The sequence below is a fragment of the Lissotriton helveticus genome, chromosome 4_1 (genome assembly GCF_964261635.1).
Source record: "Lissotriton helveticus chromosome 4_1, aLisHel1.1, whole genome shotgun sequence".
Lineage (NCBI taxonomy): Eukaryota > Metazoa > Chordata > Amphibia > Caudata > Salamandridae > Lissotriton > Lissotriton helveticus.
This window is the reverse complement of record NC_136063.1, coordinates 493,333,969-493,359,283: the sequence shown is the minus strand read 5'-3', so window position 1 is coordinate 493,359,283 and position 25,315 is coordinate 493,333,969. Positions and strand designations below refer to the sequence as shown.

The following is a 25,315-nucleotide window of genomic DNA, read 5'->3' as shown; positions in this document are numbered from 1 at the left end:
TTTATCTCTGTATTATTATGTACATGCATATGTTTTTAATTGCACTAAATGAAGTGTCTAGAATCATACCAATATTCAATCTTGTGACTTTATATAAAATAATAAATTAAGGTAATGATTCTCCGTGTTGCTACATATTTTTATAATTAGATTTCCTTTGGTTCATTTCATATTATTGTGATCAATAACATTATTATGGAATAACACAGAAAGGAACACTTTTTTGTTATTACAAATCTGGGCATCACACACAGAATGTGGTTCAGTGTGAAGTGTGCTCAAAGATAAATACTCTTGATATATAGACTATGCTTTCAAAGTAATAACGTAATGTTTTCTAAAATTGTTTACTTTAGTCTTAAAACGAGTATTAACAATATTAACAAAGTTAACTGCCTCATTCAAAGCGGAGGTGCAAGCATTTTAATCCGACTACCCCTTGCTCTGCACTCTGGACACATATTTCCAGTCGATGCATAAACGGATGCACCTTTCATTGTCTTAGTGCACCAGAGTCCACCCACGATGCAGGCCCAGATGGCAAAAAAAAGCATTTGAAATTTAATAGGTCTCACATTTGTGAGAGTTTAAGCTATTTGCATTGTAAATGACAATGCATCTTTAGGGCCGGACTGGCTACCAGGCAGTTGTGTGTGCTGCCCAGCTAGGGGCTAATTTCTCTGTGGTGGGGGATTATTTCGTTGATGGAGACCTGCGTGCGATTTTAAATAAAAAAAGCAAAACGAATTTCGTTTTTCACACGCAGGTCCCCATCAATGAAATTAGCCTCCAGCACGGCAGCACACACAACTGCCCGGTAGCCAGTCCGGCCCTGTGCATCTTATTTATGTTTTAAAAACCAACACATACATAAAAGGCATTGTCATTTAACAATGCCAATGGCTCAAAGTCTCGCAAATGCGAGACCTATTGCATTGCAAATGATTGTTTACTCTCTCACTTGTGTATACACGTGCATAAACACTCATGCTAGGGCTGTGATTTCTACACGCCATTGCACCAAAAGGCATGATCACTTTTCGAAGGTGGTGAAAACAAAGCTGTCTTCCATAAGGCAATAGCGACTATGAGGCTCTTCATATGAGATCTGAAGAAAAAGTCCTACTCAGGATTCTAGGCTGAAGTAAATGTAGTGAGTTTCAAGATGAACTTTGAATATTTATTCATGCACTGAAGAAAAAGTAAAGGTTTGGACCATTTACAAACTGCTGGACTTCACAATGATTATTTGTTTTTTCATGTATTGAAAAATAGTTGCATTAATTCCCCCATCAAACGTCAGAGAATCTTATCGCATCTTGCCAAGTTGAATGTTGATGTAGCCTTCCTGCAGGAAACTCACCTATCTGACTCCGAATCCCTTAAACTTAAAAAAGGTTGGGTGGGTGAGGTTTTCTTCTCGCCTGGAGATGGGAAACGAAATGGTGTTGCTATTCTCTGCAGAAAATCCCTTCCCCTTTCTGCCACCTCCCAAGAGTCAGATACCAACGGTAGATGGGCATATGTTAAATTGCTACTTAGAGGTGCTCCAGTCTCTTTTCTCAATGTCTATGCCCCAACTGTTGGCGAACCTCTTTTTTGGTCTGAGTTCTCTCGTCACATCACACGATTTATTGATGACAATTTCATCCTTGCAGGGGACTGCAACCATCCCCTAGACCCTTTTGTAGATAGGAACTCCACGACTCACTACATCCCCAATAAACCTCACAAGCTTTTTTGCCAAGCAATTTCTCAGCACAAACTTGTTGATGCTTGGCGGATTTGTAATCCCACTGTGCGAGAATTCACCTTTTATTCCCCCTCCCATCATTCTCAATCCCGGATTGATGACATTTTCCTCTCCCATAATCTCACCCAAACTCTCGCTGTTGCTGAAATTGGCCCAATTTTATTTTCAGATCATGCCCCTGTCTTCATCACTATTGACGTACTTCCCCCATCTGATGGTCCTAAGAGATGGCGTTTCAATAATGCTCTCCTTCTAGACCCCACTCATTGTACTTATTGAAGTCCAGTGCTAAATTTTATGGGGGTAAGAACAAGGCGGGTAAAATCCTTGCTAATTATTTAAAAGTCAAACACAATAAATTGAATATTGCTGCTATCTATGACACTAACTCCACTCTACAACATACTGACACCGCCATTCTTTCAGAATTTTCCCTCTTCTATAAGACCCTATACTCCTCGGAATCCCAACCCACTCCCCAATCACTCACTTACTACTTCTCTACCATTCACAAACCCTCTCACTTCCCCCTTGATCTCTCCGCTCTAGAGTCTGACATCACTCTCGAAGAGCTGCGTGCTGCGCTCAAACACCTCAAATTAAATAAGGCTCCCGGACCTGATGGCTTCACCGTCGAGTTCTATCTCCATTTTTCCAAACTTCTCCTCCCCAAGCTCTATCTACTTATTAACTCCTTTTCTGCCTACGGAGGATCCTCTGGCACCTTCTCAGAAGCACACATTTGCCTGATTCCCAAGGAGGGTAAAGATACCCAACACTGCAAGAACTACCGGCCAATCTCGCTGGTGAATATAGATTACAAGATCTTTGCCAAGTCTTTAGCTGCTCGGTTAGACTCCCTCCTCCCTGATCTTTTGGGTGAGGAACAGTCCGGCTTTGTTAAGGGCCGCTCTATCACAGATAACACCAGGTTACTTTTTAACATTCTCACAAAATCTTCAAGTATGCAATCCTCACTCGCTGCGATTGCCTTGGACGCAGAAAAAGCGTTCGATAGGGTGGAATGGTCTTACCTCTTTCATGCTCTCACATGGTTTGGATTTGGCCCTAATTTCATTTCCTTAGTTTCCCTTTTATACTCTCGCCCGCATGCTGCAGTTTGTGCTAATGGCAAGGTCTCTCCCTTCTTTGACTTAGGTAGAGGAATACGTCAGGGTTGCCCCCTTTCTCCCTTCCTTTTCAATTTGGCCCTGGAACCGTTTCTCTCCAAGTTATGCCAAAATCCCAATATACATGGCTTTCATTCCACTGATTCCCACGTCAAACTTGCTGCATACGCAGATGACATTTTACTGTTCATTTCTGATCCTGATTCCTCTATTCCTGCTTTCTTAGAAGAAGTGCAGGATTATTCCCTAATCTCAGGATACAAGCTTAACCATGATAAGTGTGAGATATTGCCATTGACCAAATTTACTTTCAAAGCAGACTACGCTACCTCAAATTTTGTCTGGAATTCCTCTCACATCAAATATCTCGGCTTACACATCACCCCCTCCATACCCGATACGATTTCCTTATGCTTAAATAAATGCATTCAGAAAATCTCCGATCTCACTGCTCGATGGCATCCTCTCTACCTCTCCTGGTGGGGTCGCCTCGACACGATTAAAATGATGCTCACCCCAATTATCCTTTACACCATATCCAATATTCCTGTACCTATCGCTGCAAAGTTATTTAAAAAGATTAACTCCGTTCTGTCAGCCTTCCTTTGGCACAATAAAAAACCACGAATGTCCATCGCACGACTGATTCGCCCTACTTCTGAGGGCGGGGTCAACTTTCCAGATTTCCCCTCATATCAAAAAGCCTTCCTAATCCGGCAAGCATCGTTCTGGCTACAGGATCCTGACGACCCATGCCCCTTGTGGGTCAAGTTGGAACGCCTCTTCCTTTCCCCTTTCTCCTTTGCAGAATATCTCGCTTTTTCTCGTAAACCCTCCTCTGTTTCCACACCCATTCACAGATTTACAACCAAACTCCTTTTGGCTTCCTCCCCCACCCCTCCTAGCTCTATTGCGGATTTTCTCTCCTCCCCTTTATGGCACAACACTCACCTCCTCATTCGCTCTAAACCCTTCTACTGGAAATCCTGGAGGCAGAAGGGTCTTATATGGGTTTTGCAATTGTTCTCCCATTCTACATTTCTCACTTTCCCAGACCTTAGAGCAATTTACGCCTTACCTGCTTCTTTCGCTCCTAATTACTCTCGGCTCAAAACGGCGGTAATGACTGTGTACACATCACTTACACAGACGCAGACATCCTCCATTCCCCCTACTCCTGCTTCGCGCCTACACTCTTTACTTCGCACAACTCCTAAAGCTTCGGCCATTTATAAACACCTACACGTGACAAACACCCCTAAACCCAAATCCACGGTGGAATTACAGTGGGAACACGACTTTGACATGGTTTGGCCTTTGCTCACCTGGGACAAGTTGTGGCTCAAGATACGCAAATCATCCAGAGCGGCGTCTCTCACGCAATCCATGTTCTTTATTTACAATAGATTACTCCTTACCCCCTCTGCCCTTCATAAGAGGTTCCCTTCCACCCAAGATATATGTTGGTCATGCTCCGTTCCATCCGCTACCCTGTTCCACATGCTCTTCCTATGTCCCTCTGTTCACGCTTTTTGGCTTAAGGTGTGTGCTCAAATCAATGCAATATTTCAAACACACATTCCTTTCTCCCGTGCTCATATTTTTCTAGGCAGCCTTTCACCTTGCTGGGACATATTTCAGTTTGATATACGTATTGTGGATCTATTGCTGGCTGTTGCGTTTCAACAGATTACCACTCATTGGAAATCCTCATCTAACCTTTCCTTCCAAGCATGGTGGAATAATGTTTGTCATAATCACAGACTAGACACTACCTTTGTTTCCCCCCCCCAGCTAGCTACGAAGAGAACGGCTCTATGGCTTCCTGTTGTTCTCTACCTGGACAGATGTTCTGCTACCTCCCATTGTCCTTTACCTGCCCAACAAGAAGTTCTCAAACCCCCTTGATTGCCTTATCATTCCCTTATTGTTATATTTCCATATGTACTCATTCTCTCCTTTTTGCATTTTGTCAATCCGATAATCACTTTTATGCCTAGATTTACTTGCGCTTTTTTCTTATTCATGACTATTTTATATCATTATATTTACTGTATTGCGAATGTATTTATATCCTTTTTTTTTCCCCCTTATTGTCAACCCTTTTTTTCCCCTCTTCTCCTCTCTTTTTATTTCTTTTTATGCCTACTTCTCTGCCTAATAAAATCTTTTTGAACTTAAAAAAAAAAAAGTAGTTGTAAATTATTAGGAAGTTGTTGTGAGGAGTAGCATGTAATAGGTAACATCGATCAAATCAGCCACACGTAGCAATCGTTTTGAAAAACTTTTGAATACTTGTGCGCTGGGCGCCTCACTATTCCAGGCCTGGTGCAACACTTTAGACATTAGTGGGAGCCACTACTATGTACGATCAACGTCCATGCGCAGATAGCTTTCTTTTTCAAGAGCAATGAGCAAAGCCAAATGTGTTACAAATTAAATGTGGTTTACGCTTGTAAAATGATTTAATCAATATATTGTTCTGAATAAACCTCCAAAGGGGGGGGGGGGCGGGGAGAGTGGGCGCTCCAGGGGGGGAATCCCCGATTGTTTGGAAACACCCAGAAAAAAACTTATTTGTGTGATTCCACAAACTTTTTTCTAAAGACTGTTGCCACCTTGGAATTGGTTAGAGATTTACTCCTGTCAAACGCAGAAGCAAATAAGCACCCATGTTAGGAATGGAAAGGGAACACAACCTAACCGGGTAGAGATGGGGGAAGGAGGGGTTCAGTGATTTCACTGGTGCAAGTGAGATATTTGGCCAACGAGGGAAAAAGAGAAATTGCACTCATAGAAACACTTCTGAATGTTTAACTATACACTTTGGACCATAACACGGGCAAAGATGCAGGGGATCGGGACTGAGCAGGGATTCTCAAAAGTAATAGATTTTTCTATATATCTTGGAAATTCGGAGTCTACAGTACAGACTGCTTCACTGATGTTATTTTGTTTTTGCAAAAAGTCATTCAATATCAACATTTGACGATTTAATAAATACCCAGTGAATGTTGAATATAATCAATCCTGCAGGAAGAACATAGCACGTGATTTATCATACTCATTACAGAAAGGGTTTTTAAGCATTATGCTGATGACCTAGTTGGCTGTGGCTGGATTAATAATAAGTCAATTCTGAAATGCTTTCTGAGTAGACAGCTTTGTGTGCCCTGCATATGATCCGAAGCTTAACTTGTTGACTCAGTGGCAGTCCGCACAATGCTTCCGGCGCATGGCAAACACGTTGTGTTTTCTTTTGGCAAATAGGTTATAATTTGTTTTGCTTGTGGTGACTTTTGTTCCAGCATTTTCTAAAATTCAAAGCTTCGCTGGCTGAATGGAAAGCAAAGCTTCAAAGGAAATGTGTTTTGATAGTCTTGTGCAGAGTGCAGTGCTTAATTTGTAAAAGAACAAGTGCCGGTTTCCAAAGCCCTTCTCAGAAGCCTGTGGTGGTGCTAGTGAATATTACATACCGAAAACCAAGGCTGATCAGTGATGTAGCCTTGAATCCACGTTAGGCCACTTTAATCCACTATTTCTCTCGCTCCTACTTTTCCTTTTGTGTTTCTTTCCTTCTCTTGCTCTCAGTCAATATCAGATAATGAAAAATAAGTGCTGGTCCACACAAATGAGTGCCAGTGGACACCTGCTCAAATTAAGCACTGGTGTTAAGCCATCATCCAACAAATGTATTTTAATAAATGGCAATGAGGCGTGAGACATTGGAAAAACAATAGTGTTTTCTGTTAATGCGAAGACAAATAAGCAGCATTGCATTTGGTGTGAGTAATAGTTTGCATGGCTGTCACACAAAATATGATTTGCGAAGCTAAAAATAATTCTCCAATTTCAGTGGTAATTGCTGTGGTTCTCAGTTTTAATTCGTAAATACAACAAATACAACAAATACACTATGTGTTTTAAAGTGAATGTCAGGGATTTTTTTTAACATATTTTAAGGTCTTGTAACCAATCCTAACAATAACTTCAGTTTAAACGTGCTTTTTCAGTGAATGTCTTTTACGTTTTTCACACAGAAATATTCCGCCAAGCTATTGTTTGAAAAATATTGTTACCCACGAATATGCATTCAAATAAATCATGATGTCAAAATATCATGGGACAGAATATAAAAATTAAGAATTTCTTTAAAGTCTTTTGTATAATTTTCTATATGTAGTTGTGCATTTTCTCTAGAGCTTCCAGGTGCCTGTATGTCTGTGCCACTGCTGTAACATGTTAGGACCCTTGGAAAAAGATATCCCAACTAACTGCTAATGTTTTCCTGTAGGCTGGACCCCAGGTGAACCCTGCATCTGATACTGATTCCTGACATGTTCCATGACCCACGAAATGACAGTCTTCAGTAAGCTCAGCAATTCAAACAAGTAAATCAATCAAGGAAAAACATTATGCATTATTCATTGTACCATCATAACTCTGTGTGACAAACTCTGTAAAGTCACTTTTTAAAAACAACAGTAAAAACAGTCAAAATATAATCAGTACAAAAGGAGGCAAACCCGGATATAGGTGCACCTAATTACAACTCCTTATATCAAACGACATTGTAAAGAAACATTTTATATATTGTATTCATCCTGAAATGGCTCAGCCTAATAATGTGTGGATCAAGATCAAACAAGGGTTTAAACTAATCATTATAGTTCAAAATTATTCACGATTTCAAGTACATCAGTTGATAAGTTTAGGCTTCAGATGAGTCCAGAGGTCATGCATTTACATCAACAAAGCCCCGGTGGTTAAAACACCAATCAAATGTAATAATAATGATCACTAATATAGGAGCACATTGGACACTAGTGCAATACATACATTGGTAAAAGGCTAGGCAATAGAAGATCAACCAAGTGTAAAAGATGACTTGGTGCATGATAAGGTATACATCTCTACAGGCATTCCATAAGAGTAGAGGGAAACAAAGCATGCATGGATAGTTTAGCCAATGTGTACAGATGACTCTTCTTCCTTATTCAAACACCCAGGGTGTTATGTGCCACATTGTATAATGCAGCTGGTCTCTGTTCTCCTCAATAGCTTCTTTTTGTCTCCCCTACAGATATGCAATGGAAACCTGTCAATGCTCAAAAAGAGGTTATTAAACTGCACTTCTTGAATTTCATGTTAGGAAGAGGGTGAAGATACACGTTATAGAGATGTGGTTATATAGGACATCTTGTGGCACAGACAGTATAAAGATTGTTTATTATTAAAGACTTTGGGACATTGGGGAGCATGGTTTGAGACTGCTCTTCCCCTTTGATCAACAAATGTTTAGTGAGTACCTTCACTGAATCCCAGCTGAGAAACTGTCTTTTTGTTGTGTATTTTTATTTTTGTACACCTGTGTTTCTGATTTTGGCAGGTCTCAGGAACATAACCGAAGACAGAAAGAAATAGTGTTTTCAAGAAGCTGAGCTAAAATGGGAATACTTTTCAAGTTAGGGATCCCTCTAGAGTATTGTTACGAGAAGCGATGCTCAGATGCACCACCGGATAGGGGTACATTCAAGAAAGGATGCAAAACTGAATAGGTAAAATCAACACACTGGCAAGCTGGAGATAATCATAAACAAGTGAGAATGCAACTCATGGTAGCAGCACATCTGACAATTGAAATTAAAGTGGGAAGTGCAGGATATTAAGCATCTGCATTTCCGGGTTGTAACTCATAATAAAGCACTGTCCAGCTGTATGGCTAGACAGCCACTTGAATTCAGCTCTGATGCAATTCCATGGGGGATCCTTTTAAAAGTAGAAGGGTTGAATCTGAATGGTTACCTTGAAACATATCCAAAGAACAATATAGTAGGGCATAACAAGGTATTCAACTGAATATTTTGTATCCCTATTATACTGGAATTGCAGGTGCATTTGGAGCAAAGTAGGACCAATATCATGACCCAGCACAATGATTAGCTTGCTACATAGCATGTCCTGAGGTGGATGAGTGAGAATGCCAAATAATAATTTTCCCAGATGTTGGTCATGCTACATAGAGGAGCAGAAACATCCCACTGTATCCTAGCATGAGGAAAAGAGGGCAGGGCGTGGGCTCTGTTTCTATGCTCCTACTAGTAATTTTTGTTGTTTGTGTTATTTTCATAAGATGATGCCATTTTCCTTATTCGTTTCAGTTGGGTTGCTAGGTGAGGTGGGTGAAACCCTACTCAAGCAGCAACCACAATTGTTATCAGGCTGAAACACAAGCAAGCACCAAACTAACCTGTGTTTAATTAAAGTTATATACAGCGTATAAACAGAATAAAGTGAAAATACAATGCAAGGCAAATCCCACACAAACTAGAAAAATAGAGTAACATTTATTAAATTAATTTGACACCAAAACGACAAAATACGGAGTGTAGAACCAGACATTTGCTATTCTAAATACCTCTTCGACACCTTGAACAAAATGGGACTCTCCCAGCTCATCACATATGATTGTATGACAGAGAAACACATGGCTGAACAATGCATGTTTCTCCAATGTGGTCCTAACCATAAATGCATCTTAACCAAGCATTCCTTTACCACACATATCTTTACCACACAATTTCATTCTAAACGCTTGATAAAGGAATGTGTGTGGTAAAAATCACCACTACCCTGCCTCCCTTACCCCTGCCCTAAAATCCTTTCCGCCTACCTCGCCCTCCGACCTGAGACCTACAACCTACCCCGCCCTGCCCTTAAAACTACCCTTTGCCCTCCCCCTCCCTGATGCCCAAAACCCTGCCCCCTACCAAAAAACTACTCAGACCTCAGCCCCCTGAACCTTAAAACGTACCCCGGCACTTCCCTTAAAACTAACCCTATCCCTTTCTCCACCCTGAACCCTAAAATCCTGTTCCCCTTTAAAAAAACGACCCTGACTTCCACACCCAGAGCCCTAAAACCAACCCCCACTCCTAAAAACTGCCCCAACCTAGCCATTAAAACTACCCCGACCTCCTCGCCTTCCTGAGTCCCAAAATCCTGCCCTCTTTTAAAAAGACTGCCTTGACCCCCCTTGCCCTGAACCCTAAAACAGACCCGCTCCTAAAAACTACCCCACACCTGAAACCAGTCCTTCAAAATACCCTGACCCTCGCACCCCACCCTGAGTCCTAAAATCCTGCACCCTTCCAAAAACTACCCCGATCCCCCCTGCCCTGAGCCTTAAAACCGATTCCCACCCCTAAAAACTAGCCCTCCCCAAACCAGGCCCTAGCCCCACTTGTCTGCCATTATTAGGGGTGCTGTCTCCCGGAGGAGACTGACAGTCAATCCGTGCTTCCTTCACGGTAGGCTCTTGGTTTGCAGAGGCAGCTGCCCTGGTGTGTTAACAGATGCTTTAGGATTATTCCACAGGCGGAGGACCTAGCGAGGATTTCCCACTGACATGGGAGGTGTGCGTGCCCCCTAATGTTACCCATACCTGGGGCATCATTTTTGGCCTCAACAAGCTGGACGCATAGGAGTGCTCAACGTGGGTCTCGTTCGGCATTGCCACTGGCCTGAATTACTGTATTGTCCTTAATAGGAGAGCAGGTGCTCTGGGACCCACACTTGTACGACCACTACGGTTGTTTCACTCATAAGAGCACAGGGTGCTGCTTTCTTGGTGTTTATGTCGTTATTTAGTGGCACCTGTGTTTGGTGATTCATATGTTTGCTCTAGCCATAACATGCTGCATTTTATGCCCTGATGTTTTAATATATGTCACTTTCCTTGTACTGTCAGGATAACAAGTAATATTTCAGAAGTTGCAGTTACATGTACAGTAATGGTGTTTTTCAGGACATTTTCAACCTATGAGTCCTTTTCCTATTGCACTAACTGAGATGTTTTGACAATTGCCTTGTTGGCAAATTGATCAGTGATTTATGTGCTTTTGGTCTATGGTTTATATGCAATAGAGAAACTTATTTTTATATATTATTGTATAGAGTCTCTATTATGGTGCATTTTTTGTGCCACTGGTGTGAGTGTGTTGCGCAAGCGCTTTACATGTTGCTTCTGGGATAAGCCTGACTGCTCTGGCTAAGCTACCAAGGGGTAAGCAGTGGTTATCTTGGGTGTGTAAATCCCTTACCATGAGTAGAGTGATGAGTTCTGCCTAGCTTGGATGCATACCCTAGCCAACCTGAAACCCCATTTTGTACTATATCTACAAGCTGGAGGATCTCTGATCAGCAATATCCTCACCCACACCATTAACAACGATCTCAATCGAAACCACCAACTTCCCAGAAGACAGGAAACATGAAGCAGCCATGGTCCTCCTCAAGAAAAGTTTGGCTTACCCTAGCAACTGAGCAACTTCCATCCCATCTCCATACTACTGTACCGAGCCAAAGTGATAGAGAAGACAATCAACAAATCAACTCACCAAACACCTGGAACTCCATAACCTATTTAACCACACCTTACCCAGATTTTGAAGCACCCAGAGCATGGAGACAGCACTTATTGCTGCCACAGTGGAGAAAGATTGGAGTTGCTGCCCTCATTCTCCTTGACGACTCATCTGTGTTTGACCCGATGTCACACTCCAGCGTCATGAAAAGACCACACAAAAAAAGACCTTTAAAGACCAGCCCTCAAATTAATTTGTTCCTTACCAACAGGAAGAACACAGAGAGTGAGACTCCCATCATATACATCAGGTCCCAAGAACCTGATTTGCTGAGTTCTGTAGTGCTCCTCACACAGGCAAAAATCTGTTCAACATTTAAATTACACCACTCACCAACATCTTCACAGCACAGGGCACCTCCATCATCTCCTGCACCGATGACACCCAACTCATTGTATCAATGTACGGCAAATCAACCACAACCAGCACCAACTTCAACTCATGCATGGTCAGTGTCGCAGTGTGGATGAAAACCAACTAAACTGCAACAAGAATGGAAGTGCTACTCTTCGGCAACAGAAGCTCCCCTTTTACTCCACCTGGTGGCAGTCAGAGTTTGGCCTCACACCAACTCTTACCAAGCTGGCAAAAAAAGAGGAATTATCCTAGATGACAAACTCAATACGGCAGCCCAAGTAAATGAAATCAGCTCCTACTGCTTGCACATACTCTACATCCTCAGAAAAATAATTTTCCAAATGATTCCCAGACGCACCAGATGCACCATCTTTCAAGCTCTCATCACAAGTAGACTAGACTACGGCAGCACACCTCATGCTAGAATCTCCAAACACTTCCACCACCGTCTTGCGACAAACAGAACGCCCCTTCTAGACTCATTCTCGACCTTCCTCATAGCACCCGCTTCACCCTTCACCTCAAAAAGCTTTCCTGGCTATCAATACACCAATGCTGCCAGTTCAAACTCCTCACACAAGCATAAAAGGCACTGCACATCTCTACAGCTGCCTGCACTTCCACCACCCAAAAAACACCTGTGCTCAGCATAACTCTCCCTCGCATGCACCCCTGGTACCTGCAAAAGCATAACTGGAGGCCTAGCCTTCTCCCACATCACACCCAAAACATGAAATTCCCTCCCTCCACACATTTAGGCCTCCTCCTTGCTTCTTGAATTTCACAATAAGCTGAAGAACTGGTTCTTCAACTAACTTCCCATTGACCTCTACTTCACTCCCCTCCATGGACCCACCTACCCACTACACACCAGCTCCAGCTCCTAGATACCATATAGGCTGGTAAGACATGCTCTACAAATCCAAATAACATAGCACAAAGGGCCCACTGTTATTATCTAGCTGCGCTGGACCTGGACACGGTCCATAATTTCAGACCGACGGGCTGCAGGGACCAAGTTAGACCAGCTGAAACAAGGACCTTAAATCCTAGCTGCAGTGCGTTGCGAGTACCAACATTGGAGATGCATCAACGAGTGGTGATTTGGGGCTTTGATAAGTGGTCCCACCTTGAGGATGGGTTCTGCAGATGCAGTTCGGAGGGGCTGCTGGATAGCAATATGAGGTCCTGTGTTGAGAATGTGTCATTCAGTGAAGGTTCGGTGGAGCTGTCAGGCTGCGATGTGAGGTCCTACGTTGAGGATGAGGCATGTGGTGGCGGTTCTGAGGAGCTGCTGGGTTGCAATGCAAGGTCCTGCACTGAGGATGCATCATGCAGCGACAGTTCTAAGGAACTGCGAGAGCCTGAAGATCCTGGTCGGCTGTTTAGGGCTTACATTAGGGATGACTTGTATGAATTAAAAAGGGAGGCTCAAAATGGCAGTTTATTAATGCACACACAGACTGCAATGGCAGGCCTGAGACATGTTTACCAGGATTACTTAAGTGGGAGACGCAATGAGTGCTGCAGGGCCACTAATAGCATTTTTTTACAGGCCCTCAGTACATGTAATACCCTTTTTCTAGGGACTCACAAGTAAATTAATTGTGCCAGTTGGGTGTGAGCCAATTTTACTGTGTTTAAAGGCGAGAGCTCAAGGACTTTAGCACTGATTAGCAGCTATAAAGTATGCAGAGTACCAAAGCCAACAAAACAAATTCAGCAACAGCAGCAGGAGTAAGGCGAAAGGTATGGGGAAGACCATCTCAAGGCTGTCAGGCCTAATAGTACTTCTACTTTGCCTCGGTATAGATCGCTGCATCTTCTATGTGGAGCTACATTTTTTTTAAAGTTTTCAACAGAACACCCACGTACATTTACAGCACTATTTTGAGTTTTATGTAAGGGGGTGTGGACATGCACTTTTACTGCTAGGTGTAAATCTTTGTCAAGAGTTGTTCAACTGCATTTAGTGACATGTTTAAACGTAGTAGTAATACATTTACTTGTGGAACATGTCAAATCAGAAATGTCGCTTTGTGTTACATACAAAGTGCCATAGACCTTACTACTCTAGACCTACTATTCTAAAAATCCTATACAGTGCAGGAACAAGCGACATATTCCACACATTCGAGGCAAAAAAATCATCGTTTATCAGGTTAAAATTGTAAATGAAGCAAAATATTTGGCGTTGATAGAAACAATAACGCTATTAAAAAAATAAAACGCACTTTTACTGTGCTGAATATCAAGGTGTTTCTTTAACCCCTTCCATGCTGATGACGCCCCCCAGCCGTCATGCACTACAGTGCTCATGTGCTGAGGACGGCTAGGGCCCGGGGCCGTCATGACCACACCCGCGCTTGGAATGTCCAGCACAGGAGGAGAATCGTGGCAGCATGGAAGGGGTTAACTTGTCACACGCTGAAATACACCGGAAGTAGATTGTAAAAACAATTGTAGCACAGATTGACCACATTGAATTGCAGCACTGATTGACCGCATTCACTGTCCGCGCAGACACAGTCCCACTGAGTGAAGAGTTTGATTTGAGCAAATATGTACCAGAAGTGGGTTGAGAAAGTGAGCATATGTGTAGACAATTCTTGTGTGATGTAGCAGCATTAGGGAATCTGCTCTGGTCACAATGTGCAAATAGAAATGACACCTGTTGTTCACAATATTTAAAAAAAATAGATTATTATGAAGTGTGTAGCCGTGCTTATAAAATAAAAAAATATCTTAATTAAAGAGCTGTGAAGCCATAATAATAAAATAAGTTCATTGAATACACATGCAACTACCCTTGAAAATGAAAACACACAAGGCATTTATTTAGTGTCAATGTGTAAAGATAAATCATGTATTCACTGGGTGAATAATGTCATTATTCGATGTCGTTTTGAAATCTAAAATAGTCTGTTATGCATTACAATGCAATCACTCCCCAGGAGTCACAATGCTATAACAAGGAGCCAATACCTTGAGTTCAGAGATGTTTACTGACATTTGAAAGTGGTGAGGTGTAAAATTATTGTCCCAATGCACCGCAGCGAGCAAGCGCAGCAACCTACGTAGGGTTCTGGGGGGTTCCCCCCCCCCCCCGAGAAAATTTTGAAAAAAGAGTGGACAAATGGTGCATTGTCAAGCAAATTTGAGAAAGCAGGTAGGTTAATAAAGCAATTGTGAAAGTGCAGTTATTACATTAATAAAGAGATGCCATATAACATAGGTAGCTGCTTATTCAGTATATGTGTCCTTGCTCTCCCTGTGCCCTTACATATCATTCCTCTGTGTCTTTGCTCTCCCATTGCCCTTACATCTCACTCATCTGTATCTTTGCTCCCCCTGTGCCCTTACATATCACTCCTGTGTGTCTTTCCTTTGCCCGTGTCCTTACATATCTCTCATCTGTACCTTTGCCTCTCCATGTGCCCTTACATATCACTATTGTGTGTTTTGCTCTACCCGTGTCATTACAAATCACTCCTCTGTTTGTTTTCCTCTTCTTGTGTCCTTGCATATCGCTCCTGTCTGCCTCTGCTCTCCCATAACCCTTAAATATCACTACTTGGTGTCTTTGCTCTCACTGTGCTCTTACATATCACTCTTCGGTGTCTTTGCTCAACCTTTGCCCTTATACATCACACCTCTGTGTCTTTGCCTCTCCCCGTGCCCTTACAGATCACTCCTCTGTACATTTTCTTTTCCCTGTGCCCATCCCTCCCAACCCCCTTTGCCTTTATCCACCACTCCTAGATCCTTTGCTCTCTTTGCCGCTTCTGCATCAGTCGCTGTGTCTTTTCCTCTCCTATCTGTTTTACTTTTGCCTTTAACTTTATCTCGTATCCATCGCTCCTTCCCTTGTTCTACTTAGGACCTTATAATAATCTGTTTGTCTCCGTCTTCTCCCTGTGCACTTGCTCATGCACCTCTCCAGAAAACTTAAATAAAACCATCATACTAAGGGGCTGCTAACCGTATGTACCCGCCAAAAATGCACCCATACCCCACAGCACTCTATCTGCAACCACCTCCTGTATCACACTCAACATCCTGCGACACATCCTCAGGCCCCTCTGATCTGTCACAAACGACAAAAAACACTCCCCCACACAAGACCCCAACAATACACCCTGCCTACCACTCATTCCCCACTGTGCAGCATGCTGCCCTCTATGTGTAGAAAACATGCGTCCGCTTCCAAGAGAGATTTCTCTGAGTGAGGGACATGCAATACTTTTGATGGGAGAGTGCCAGCACTTCTCAATAATACAAAGGCACTCTTGGTCACTGAGTACCTACACCTATGTATTTCCTTTCCGTTCATTGTCCATCACTGACGTGTGCTGTTGAATAAAAGACTTTGCCACACATGCTGTGGACTTGGAGCACGGAGAGTAGACGAGCCACACATCTCCCCTTGCCGTGATTTACCCACTATTACAAATGCTTGTGACCCGGAACACAAAAAATGGCCTGCGGTGATCTTGGTATCTGTTAGAACCTGTGTGCCAATAGCTGGACTCAGCAAGATCAATTATCGCAGTTAAAATACAATTTCACCAGGGAGTCTAAAATCGGAGCAGTACATTTCATACGTAAATGATAATATTGCTGGTATTAATCTTTTACATCACACATAGATGAACCCTGATAATCCCCTGAGTAATGAGGCATTGCCTGGGAAATGGGCAAGTCCAGGTCCGAATTCACCACTCATTCCTTATTAGCTGCCTAAATTTCCCCTGTTCTTTTCAACTAAATCTCCGGGGCAAGCATGACACTCTGTTATAGGCTCCATCAGGAATTTCAGTGAAATGAGTTCCTATGTAGGTTTAAGCGAGAAAATCATACAAACTCACCCCTCCCACATTTATTTTGCATGTGTTGTCTTGCACATCAAATGATTTCTTGAAGTTAGAAAGCTTAGCAACTTTCTGGAAGAGCAACATTTTCAAACATCATTTAACTTGATGGGCAAAGGTTATTCTTCACACACACTAATCATTAAAACAAGTGCAGTTTCCTGCAGTGTAATATGTTCTGTTCTTTGAGGTCGTCTATGGTTGGTTTTTCTTTCAGGGCTTAAAGCATCAAACCTATCTGCCAGGCGTACCACCAAATCAGTCTTCTCTTGTCTACTAAAAGTCGGGGGAGTAGCTACCACTGGTGCAGCAGGTGCAGTGGCACCGGGGCCTAGAACTTACCTGAAAATTGCTCTAATTACTGCCACAACTGCGTTCAAAGAGGCCACTTTCCTTGCTTGCACCAAGGCCCATGGCATCCTTTTTGCTACTGCTTAAAGTCATCTAAGAAAATTATAGAATCAGTGGGCCTGTATAATGCGGTGTTGCGGTGTTGCGCTTACAGACCCACGTTTGCTGTAACTTGTAAAAACGCATCTTTTGTTTTCACCCGCGTTTGTAATGACTTGGCTTTCCTGACGTGGGTGGCTGCCATTTTGTATGCGCGGTGCCCGTGTCTCCTGAGGAGAAACCACCATGCTGGAACTAATTGCTGCTGTAGTAATGACGACTTGGTAATTATGCTACAATTGCTATACTCCTCTCTGCTACTGCACAGTATTTGTAGAATGGGGAATAACTTTAAATAGGAAAGGCATCTCTAAGCAAATCCAGACCTTGCACTCTTAATGCCTTTACTTCAGCATTGTCACATACATTGTTTGCTCAGGGGAATGTTCATCAGCATCTTTTTTGCTTCGGAGCCTCTTACCTTTAGTGCCAACTGAACCTGCTTTTCCTTCTCCTGCTTATGTGACTCTGTGATCAACTTTGAGTGTGAGAATTTTCTGGTATAGGTCAGTGTTCCAGCTGTCAGGGAACAAAGGATACCTGCAACCCATCTCTCCTTTACGTAACAGGTATTTGGTGCTGTGGCAATTCCTTAGGGTTTGTGTGGTTAATCTTATCCATATCTTGCCTTCACTTCAACCGTCTGGTTTCTGCTGGAGCTGACTGACCTTAAATTTTCTCACAAGTGATCTATCTCTAGGAGGTCGTTGATGCTTAGTCACTGATTGTGAGCTTGCTGCACTCAACAGCCTCCAACATCTGTTTTTGCCTGTCATCTACATAAATACTATGTGTGAAGCAGCCTCATACCCTTGTTGTATCCTAAAATATTGAGAATCTTACTTATGGGAAGGATCTCGTCGTCAAGTTTATCTTGTCAAGATGGCCAATGACTCCATTTCTCTCACAAAGTCATCTTCGACTGGCGCCAAATCGAAAAGAGCCAAAAATAATCCCCCATCTCCAGTTCAGTCTTCTTCCAATCCGGTCTTAGATTCTATCATGGATGAACTACGAGCTTTAAACGGTCAACTTATTGAAGACCAATGGATCAATATAGAAGGTAAAATGTCCGAAATGGAACAACATATGTGTAATCTTCAAGATGTGACTACTAAAGTACCTTTGCTGGAACAAGAAATCCATAACCTTAAACTCCACACTGAGGACTTAGAAAACCGTAACAGAAGGAACAATCTTCGGCTGTATGGTCTGCCCGAAAATGTTGAAGGTTCAGATCTCCTTTCTTTTTTGAAGAAATTCTTGGCTGACCTCCTCAATCTTCAATCTTTGACTCCCCTCAACATCCAAAGAGCTCATTATCGTGGTCGACCGCAACCTCATTCTAACAAACCACGTGGCATAATTATGCTTTTTCTTGAATTCACTCACCTGATGCATGTTCTAAAAATTGCCAGAGAAAAACGTTGTCTTGTTTGATCGGGGCATAACATCTTCATCTCACAGGATCTTTCTAATGCTACCAATGCTAGGCATAAAGAATTCCTAGCCCTCCGACCGTAAACGAGATCTATGAGTATCCGTTATGACATCTTACATCCTTGTCTTTGCAAAATCACCCATGAAGGTGTATCCCGCTCTTTTGAAGATCCTTTCAAGTTAAAACAGTTTTTGCAATCTATCATTAGAATGCCTATGTACACAAATGTCCTTTGAATTTGAATTTAATCTTTATTGTTTAGTTAATTAAAACCATAACAAGTTTCCTATTCATTTCACAAACCACTGTTTAAAAATAAGATTGCATAAAAGTGAAATATTCAAAATTAAGTTACTGCAAAAATAAAATCCAAACAGAAAAATATAAAACTTTAGATCTAAGAATTCAAAAACCTAAGACATAACACATTTTAAAATATTAAATTACTTTCAGACGTTTTTCAAAAGCAAGCAAGAACTTTATCATTTTGCAATTTATTTGTGGGTCCATTGAGTCCAGACAGCAAATGACTGCTGATCTGCATGTACGCAGTCTCTTAACCAAAAAGCAGTTCTTTAAAAAGTGCCTTCGCTCATGATTCAACTTCTTACAATGACATGTAATATGAATGAGGTCTTCCTTGAAATGACCGCAGAGCCGACAGGCAACGGATGATAATAGTTTCCAGGCAGACTCGTCTGCCAACGTTGGATGTTTGCCAAATCTTAGGGCCATTAACCTTTTTTGATAAAGACTGAATAAGTAGAAGCCAAATAAGACGACAGAGTAAGTGATTTATAACTGTTAATCACGGTCCAAGCGTGGGAGCGATGGGAAAACATTTCCTTATCAATTATCAATGAATGGAACTTGGCAGCTTTCTTTATTGCCTGTTTGAATGAGGTAAATGGCAAGTTTTTGTCCCAAAGCTCTTCAGTGCATGTTAATTTCAATGCGCTGGACACGAATTTGCTTCCGATTTTTTTTGTATTTCAAATTCCTGCCATAGAAATTTGTTTAGATTATTGTCGTTGGCATTCATCTTAATCCGGTACCATACCTTGATACATGTATACAGTCTGCCCACTGTCTCATTCATAAGACCGAATTCTAAGCGCACTTGCGCTGGTGACGCAGAATTGGCAAGTTGGAAGACCCTCTTATAGATTTTGGTGATTAAATTATTTAAGAGAGCTGAATCCTTACCATGCATTGCAACACTAGCATAAGCTAAGGTGGGAAGTGCTTTGCTGGCCATTACAGATATTAATGGTTTAAAAGATGGACCCTCCAATTTTTTTGACAGGGTGCTGAGTGCAAAGATTAAGTCTCCAGCTCTGTCAAATAGTTTTTCTGGTCTTTTAACGCTAGTTTTTCATCAATGAAGTATCCCAGATATTTATAATTTGATACTCTTTCCAGCCTTTTTCCTTCAAAACAGATGTTACAATTGATTAAGCGTCGATTAGTGATTAGCATTGTTTTAGTCTTGGATAAATTCAGAGACAATTTATTTCCGGACAGAAAAGCAGAGAGTACGGTTAACAACCTAGACATACCAACTTTTGTTAAGCTCATGAGGACAATGTCATCAGCATATGCAAGGTGACTGAGCTGCAAATTGCCTAATTTTGGTGAATGAGCGTTACAGGTATTTAATTTGCCAGACAAATCCGAGAGAAATAGATTGAATAGTTGTGGAGCCAGAACACAGCCTTGTTTTAAGCCAGATTTTGTAAGCACTTTCCTTGATAATCGGGAACCATCGCCTAATTTTACCTGTGTCCATGTATCTGAGTAAAAGAGTAGCAGGCCCCACAGTAAATGTCCTATGCTTCTATGCTTTTATATGATTAGACTGTAAAAGGTTTTACATTTCATTATTACTTCTTGTTTTGGTCTTTAATGTTCTTCATCTATTTAAGGTGGTTTATGCAGTCTAAATAGTTTCTCTTGTACTATTTTAATTTTCTATATCTCATATTGTCTTATATTCTATACTTTTCTTATCCGCTTATCTCCACCTTTCTCCGTTGTCGATCTTGTCCATGAGTGCGGACATGACTTGTTCTTGTCTTGTTCTCTGCATATTACAGATCTGGCTTTCTGTCCTTGATCTGAATCTTTTTAGTTTTTCTTTCTCTACTCTTTTTTCACTTCTCCCTATTTTGCTTCTTTTCTTTAACTTTCAATCTCTTCGCTGATCTTCCCTTTCTTCTTCTTCTTATATTTTTAATAGTATTTATTTTTATGTACTTTTGTATGATCTTAATTTTATCCTGTTGTCTGATGTTTATGATCAATGTTTTTTGTTTTCATTGTTTTTTCTTGCAGTTCATCACCATTGGGATTATCCCCCTGTTTCTTAAACATTAACATGTTTAACGTTGTATTGTGGAACATTCGTGGTTTGGGTCATCCTGTTAAGCATCAAAAGGTACTTTCTCACTTATCAAAACGTAATACTCTGTTTTTTTTTTTACAGGAAAATCATTGTAATGATATTGAATCTCTCAAACTCAAGCATCAATGGGAGAGCCAGGTTGTTTTTTCCCCTGCTGTTAACCATAAGGGTGGTTTTGCCATCCTTTGTCATAAATCTTGAAACGTAGAAATTGTATCTACTGAAAATAATACGAGTGGAGGATGGGTAATACTTTACGCCACCGTTTATAATAAACTTGTTACTTTTCTTAACATTTATGGGCCGATTAAATCCGATCCTGTTTTTTGAAACAGTATTACATTAAAATTATCTGCAATTACTAACCCTACTATTATTGTTGTTGGAGATTTCAAAATTGGCTCGACCCTTTCTCTGACAGGAAATCTGATTACAAATTTAAAACAGATAAATCTCATAAAGGGTTTCAATCTGCTATTACCTCTTGCCCACTCTATAATGCTTGGAAGACTAGTAATCCTGATGATTGTGAATTCACGTTCTATTCTAATGTTCATCACACTATGTCCCATATTGACTATGTTATGATTTCAAAACCTTTACTTCCCTTCTCCAATCCTCTGAGTTTGGCTCCATTTTTATTTCTGCCGACTCCCCTGTTTCAATTTCTATTGATTTGTCCCTTACCACTTCTAAACATGCTAGATGGAGATTTAATAACACCCTATTATCCGATCAAACTTTTATTTTAAAGGCTACTTCCTTTATACAAGATGTTTCACTTCAACAAATCAGGTAACACTTCTGTACACAACAACTGGGATGCCTTCAAGGCCTCATTCAGAGCTTTTACCATTGCATATACGGCTAAAAAGAAAAAGTCACTACACTCACAGTACCTCTCCTCACTTAGTCATATTAAAACCCTTGAACATTCTTATTATACTTCCAAATACCCTGCTCATCTACGTGACCTAAACAAGCCTAAACCTGATCTAAACAAATTAGCTACAATTGATGCCTGTAACATTCTACTTAAAATCAAATCTCAAATCTAAATATCATGGGGGACAAAACAACGCTAGAAGAAAGTTGGCCAATTATTAAAAGTCAAATCAGAAATGAAAACTATTGGTCCTATTCGCAACACCCTTAATAACACCCTACTACATTCCCATCCTGACATAGTTAGAGCATTTCAGACTTTTTATCATACACTATATAAGGAAGACACCCATCCTACTGCAACCGATACTCAATTATTTACCTTCTCCTTGCCCTATTCCGGATGCTATGGCCCTCCTGGAAAAGGATATTACTCTTAAGGAGATTTCTGATGCAATTAAAACTTTTTTAAAAAAAAGCTAAGGCTCCTGGTTCTGATGGTTTTTCTATTGAACTTCCATCCTCATTTGCAACTATTTTTGCTGCACACTTGCTTTTTACCTCCTTTTTACTCCACTCTAAACCTGAAGGTTCTTTTCTTGATGCTTTTATCGTTATTCTCCCTAAACCTGACAAAGACGTCTCCCTTTGCCAAAACTACCGCCCAATCTCACTAATTAATAATTATTGTAAAATGTTTGCAACAATTCTTCCTTCTAGATTGGAAGGTGTTATCCCCTTATTAAACCTGATCAATCTGACTTCATTAAGGGTAGGCTTTCCTCAGATAACGCCTAATGTTCTCGCCTTGGGGAAAAGTTATACTGATTCTTTAGCCGCTCTATCCCTCGATGCTGAGAAAGCTTTGATCGCATAAATTGGTAATTCATGTTCAAAACTCTTCAGTGGTTTGGGTTTGGCCCCAAATATTGTACTCTGATCCTCGCGTATGTGTTTCTGCTAATCCCCTTATTTTACTCTATATAGAGGTATACGACAAGGATGTCCTCTTATCCCCTTATTTTACTCTATATAGAGGTATACGACAAGGATGTCCCCTTTCTCCTCTTTTATTTATTTTGTGTCTCGAACCCTTTTTTGAGCGTATTTGTCATAATCCTTTGATTACTGGCTTCTCACTCAATTCTTGCAAAATTTAAACGATCTGCTTATACAGATGATATTCTTGTCTATCTCTCCAAACCCCTAACCTCCTTACCTCCATTTCTGCAGGAAATTGAATTATATTCTAAACTATCTGGCTATAAATTAAATCTTTCTAAAACTGAAATATCCCCTCAATTCATGTTTGCTGATACCAACTTTAAATGGTGCCCATCTAAAATTAAGTATCTTGGCGTGTCCATCCCTCAAACTCTGTCCCATAACTTTAATGCTTTAAAACTTAAAATTCAAAATTTACTTTACTCATAGTCCCCACTATATTTATCCTGGTGGGGCAGGTTGGATACCATTAAAATGATGATTGTTCCACTTATTCTATTCCTACTCTTTAAGTTACCCTTCAAAATCCCTAACTACTATTTTAATCAAATCAATTCAATTTGCACTGAATTCCTTTGGAATAACAAACTGGCCGGTATTGCTTTGACTAAATTAGTCAAACCAAAAAAAGAAGGAGGTGTCAATTTCCTAACTTTAAACTATATCACACTGCCTTTTTAATTAGACAAGCATGTGCACTAAATAGACAATACAATGGTGTTTCGATTCCTAGTTAGACCTACTACGAACGCTCTTTTACATGACTTCTCTTTTTATGATATTTGTTTCATGTCTAATTGCACCTTTATATCTAAGCATCCTATTCTAAAATATTCCCAGCACTTATTACATTCACTGTATGTAGATGGCTCTAACTTTCATCAAGCCTCCCTTGCATTTTCTGTTTGGTACAATAAATTCATTAAGTTCCGCCACAAATCCTTCTATTTTAAACATTAGAAAGAAAAGAATATTCTATATGTTCACCAACTTGTTTCTAATAACTCTGGCATTCTTTGTAGTACATTACAAGAATGTTATGATCTACCCTCTTCTTGCTTCTCTCAATATGTTCAATTATCACAGGCACTTCAATCATTTATCGCAACCAAAAACTTTCCACTCCTATTTCTGAAAAACCAAAATTCCCAATTGAACTCGCTTGGGAACTGGACCTCTCCATCACTCTCTCACCTACAAATGGGCTAAGTTGTTGCTAAAAAGATTTTCCACCTCTAGAGCTGCTAACATAATCTAATCTCTATTCTTTCTACACAATAGAGCTGTTATGACACCAGTGTTTATACATAAATTGAACCCTTTATCCTCTCCTCTTTGTTGGTCCTGTCTTTCCTCTGATGGTACTCTATCCCATTTGATATACTATTGTCCCAATGTTCAAACATTTTGGAAATCTATCTGGGCGAAATGGTCCAGCATTTTTCAGTTTTCTACCCCCTTATTAATTCAACATGAGTTCCTGGACTCCTTATCAGTTTATTTTCATGATTTAGTGTTGAAATTAAAGTTGCTTAATTGTTTTGTTGCTCTTGCATGTAAAGTTATTCTTACCTGTTTGAAGGATAATTCCAAAATGTGTATGTTACATTGGTGGAATCTTATTTGTGACAAACATAGAATTTCTAATGCTTCATCTTTATCTTTACCCCAAAAAATTAAGTCTGATTTACTTTGGTTACCTTGCATTACTTTTCTATCTTCATACCCCTCTTTACACTAATACTCATTTGACAATTATTCTTTTTTTATTTCTCCTTTCTTTTTCCTTTCCTCCATCTTTCTTATTTCTTTGTATTTTTAAATCGGTACAATTAATTGTAATCCAAATGGTACCCTAATCTTTCTCTTTTCTTATTTTCACTTACTGCATACAGCTGTAATTAATAGTTTCTCTAATGCATAATTCAAATGTGTTGCTTCCTCTTACTGTGTATTCTAATATGTTACTCTTTTTTCTTGTGCCTAATTATATTCCTGGTACCTATTTGTTTACTCAATAAAAATGATTTAACTCAACAAAAAAAATACCAACACAAAACAGAAACCCTATACAATAATACTAATTGCAACAAAAGAGTGGGGCATCAAGGCAGAGTAGCAAATAACAAGAAAGGTAGCAAATTACGTTTAGGGACAATAAAGCCTTTATTGAGCAATAACAAAACAATATAGACCTAGTCAGTTATTGGGTTTAGAAAATGAGCCAGGTCAAAAAATCATGATTGTTGAGTATTATTACTTATTCCTGTTCTTGTATCGACGAGAGCCATTCAACAAAATGCATTGGGTAACTGGCAGTCAACTATGTGCAGTGGAGGAGACAATCCTATTATTTTGGTCTCAGGCTACTGTTCTCCCAATCCTGGAAATGAAGGTGAGGCGTGCCGGCTCTAACTGACAGCAGCATATCCTGCTACGTACTTTGAACATTGCTGTAAGAAAACACAAACTGAACGTGTATTACGTGGCGGGAAGAGCACTGAGGAGGCCCTGGTGTTTCTTATTGGTACAGTGTACCAGCGATCTGCCTGTGTGAACCGTATACCATATTTGAAGACTGCATTGAGCACGG

At 40.6% G+C, this 25,315-nt stretch overlaps 1 long non-coding RNA gene across 1 annotated transcript in view; it reads left to right on the top strand.

Moving 5' to 3' along the window:
* LOC144827204 (uncharacterized) overlaps positions 1-25,315 on the top strand; it is a 335,989-nt gene that overhangs the window by 249,510 nt on the left and 61,164 nt on the right. The window contains exons 2-3 of the long non-coding RNA XR_013610076.1: positions 7,178-7,274; positions 20,763-20,865. This is a non-coding gene — a long non-coding RNA (uncharacterized LOC144827204). The remainder of the gene's footprint in view (positions 1-7,177; positions 7,275-20,762; positions 20,866-25,315) is intronic.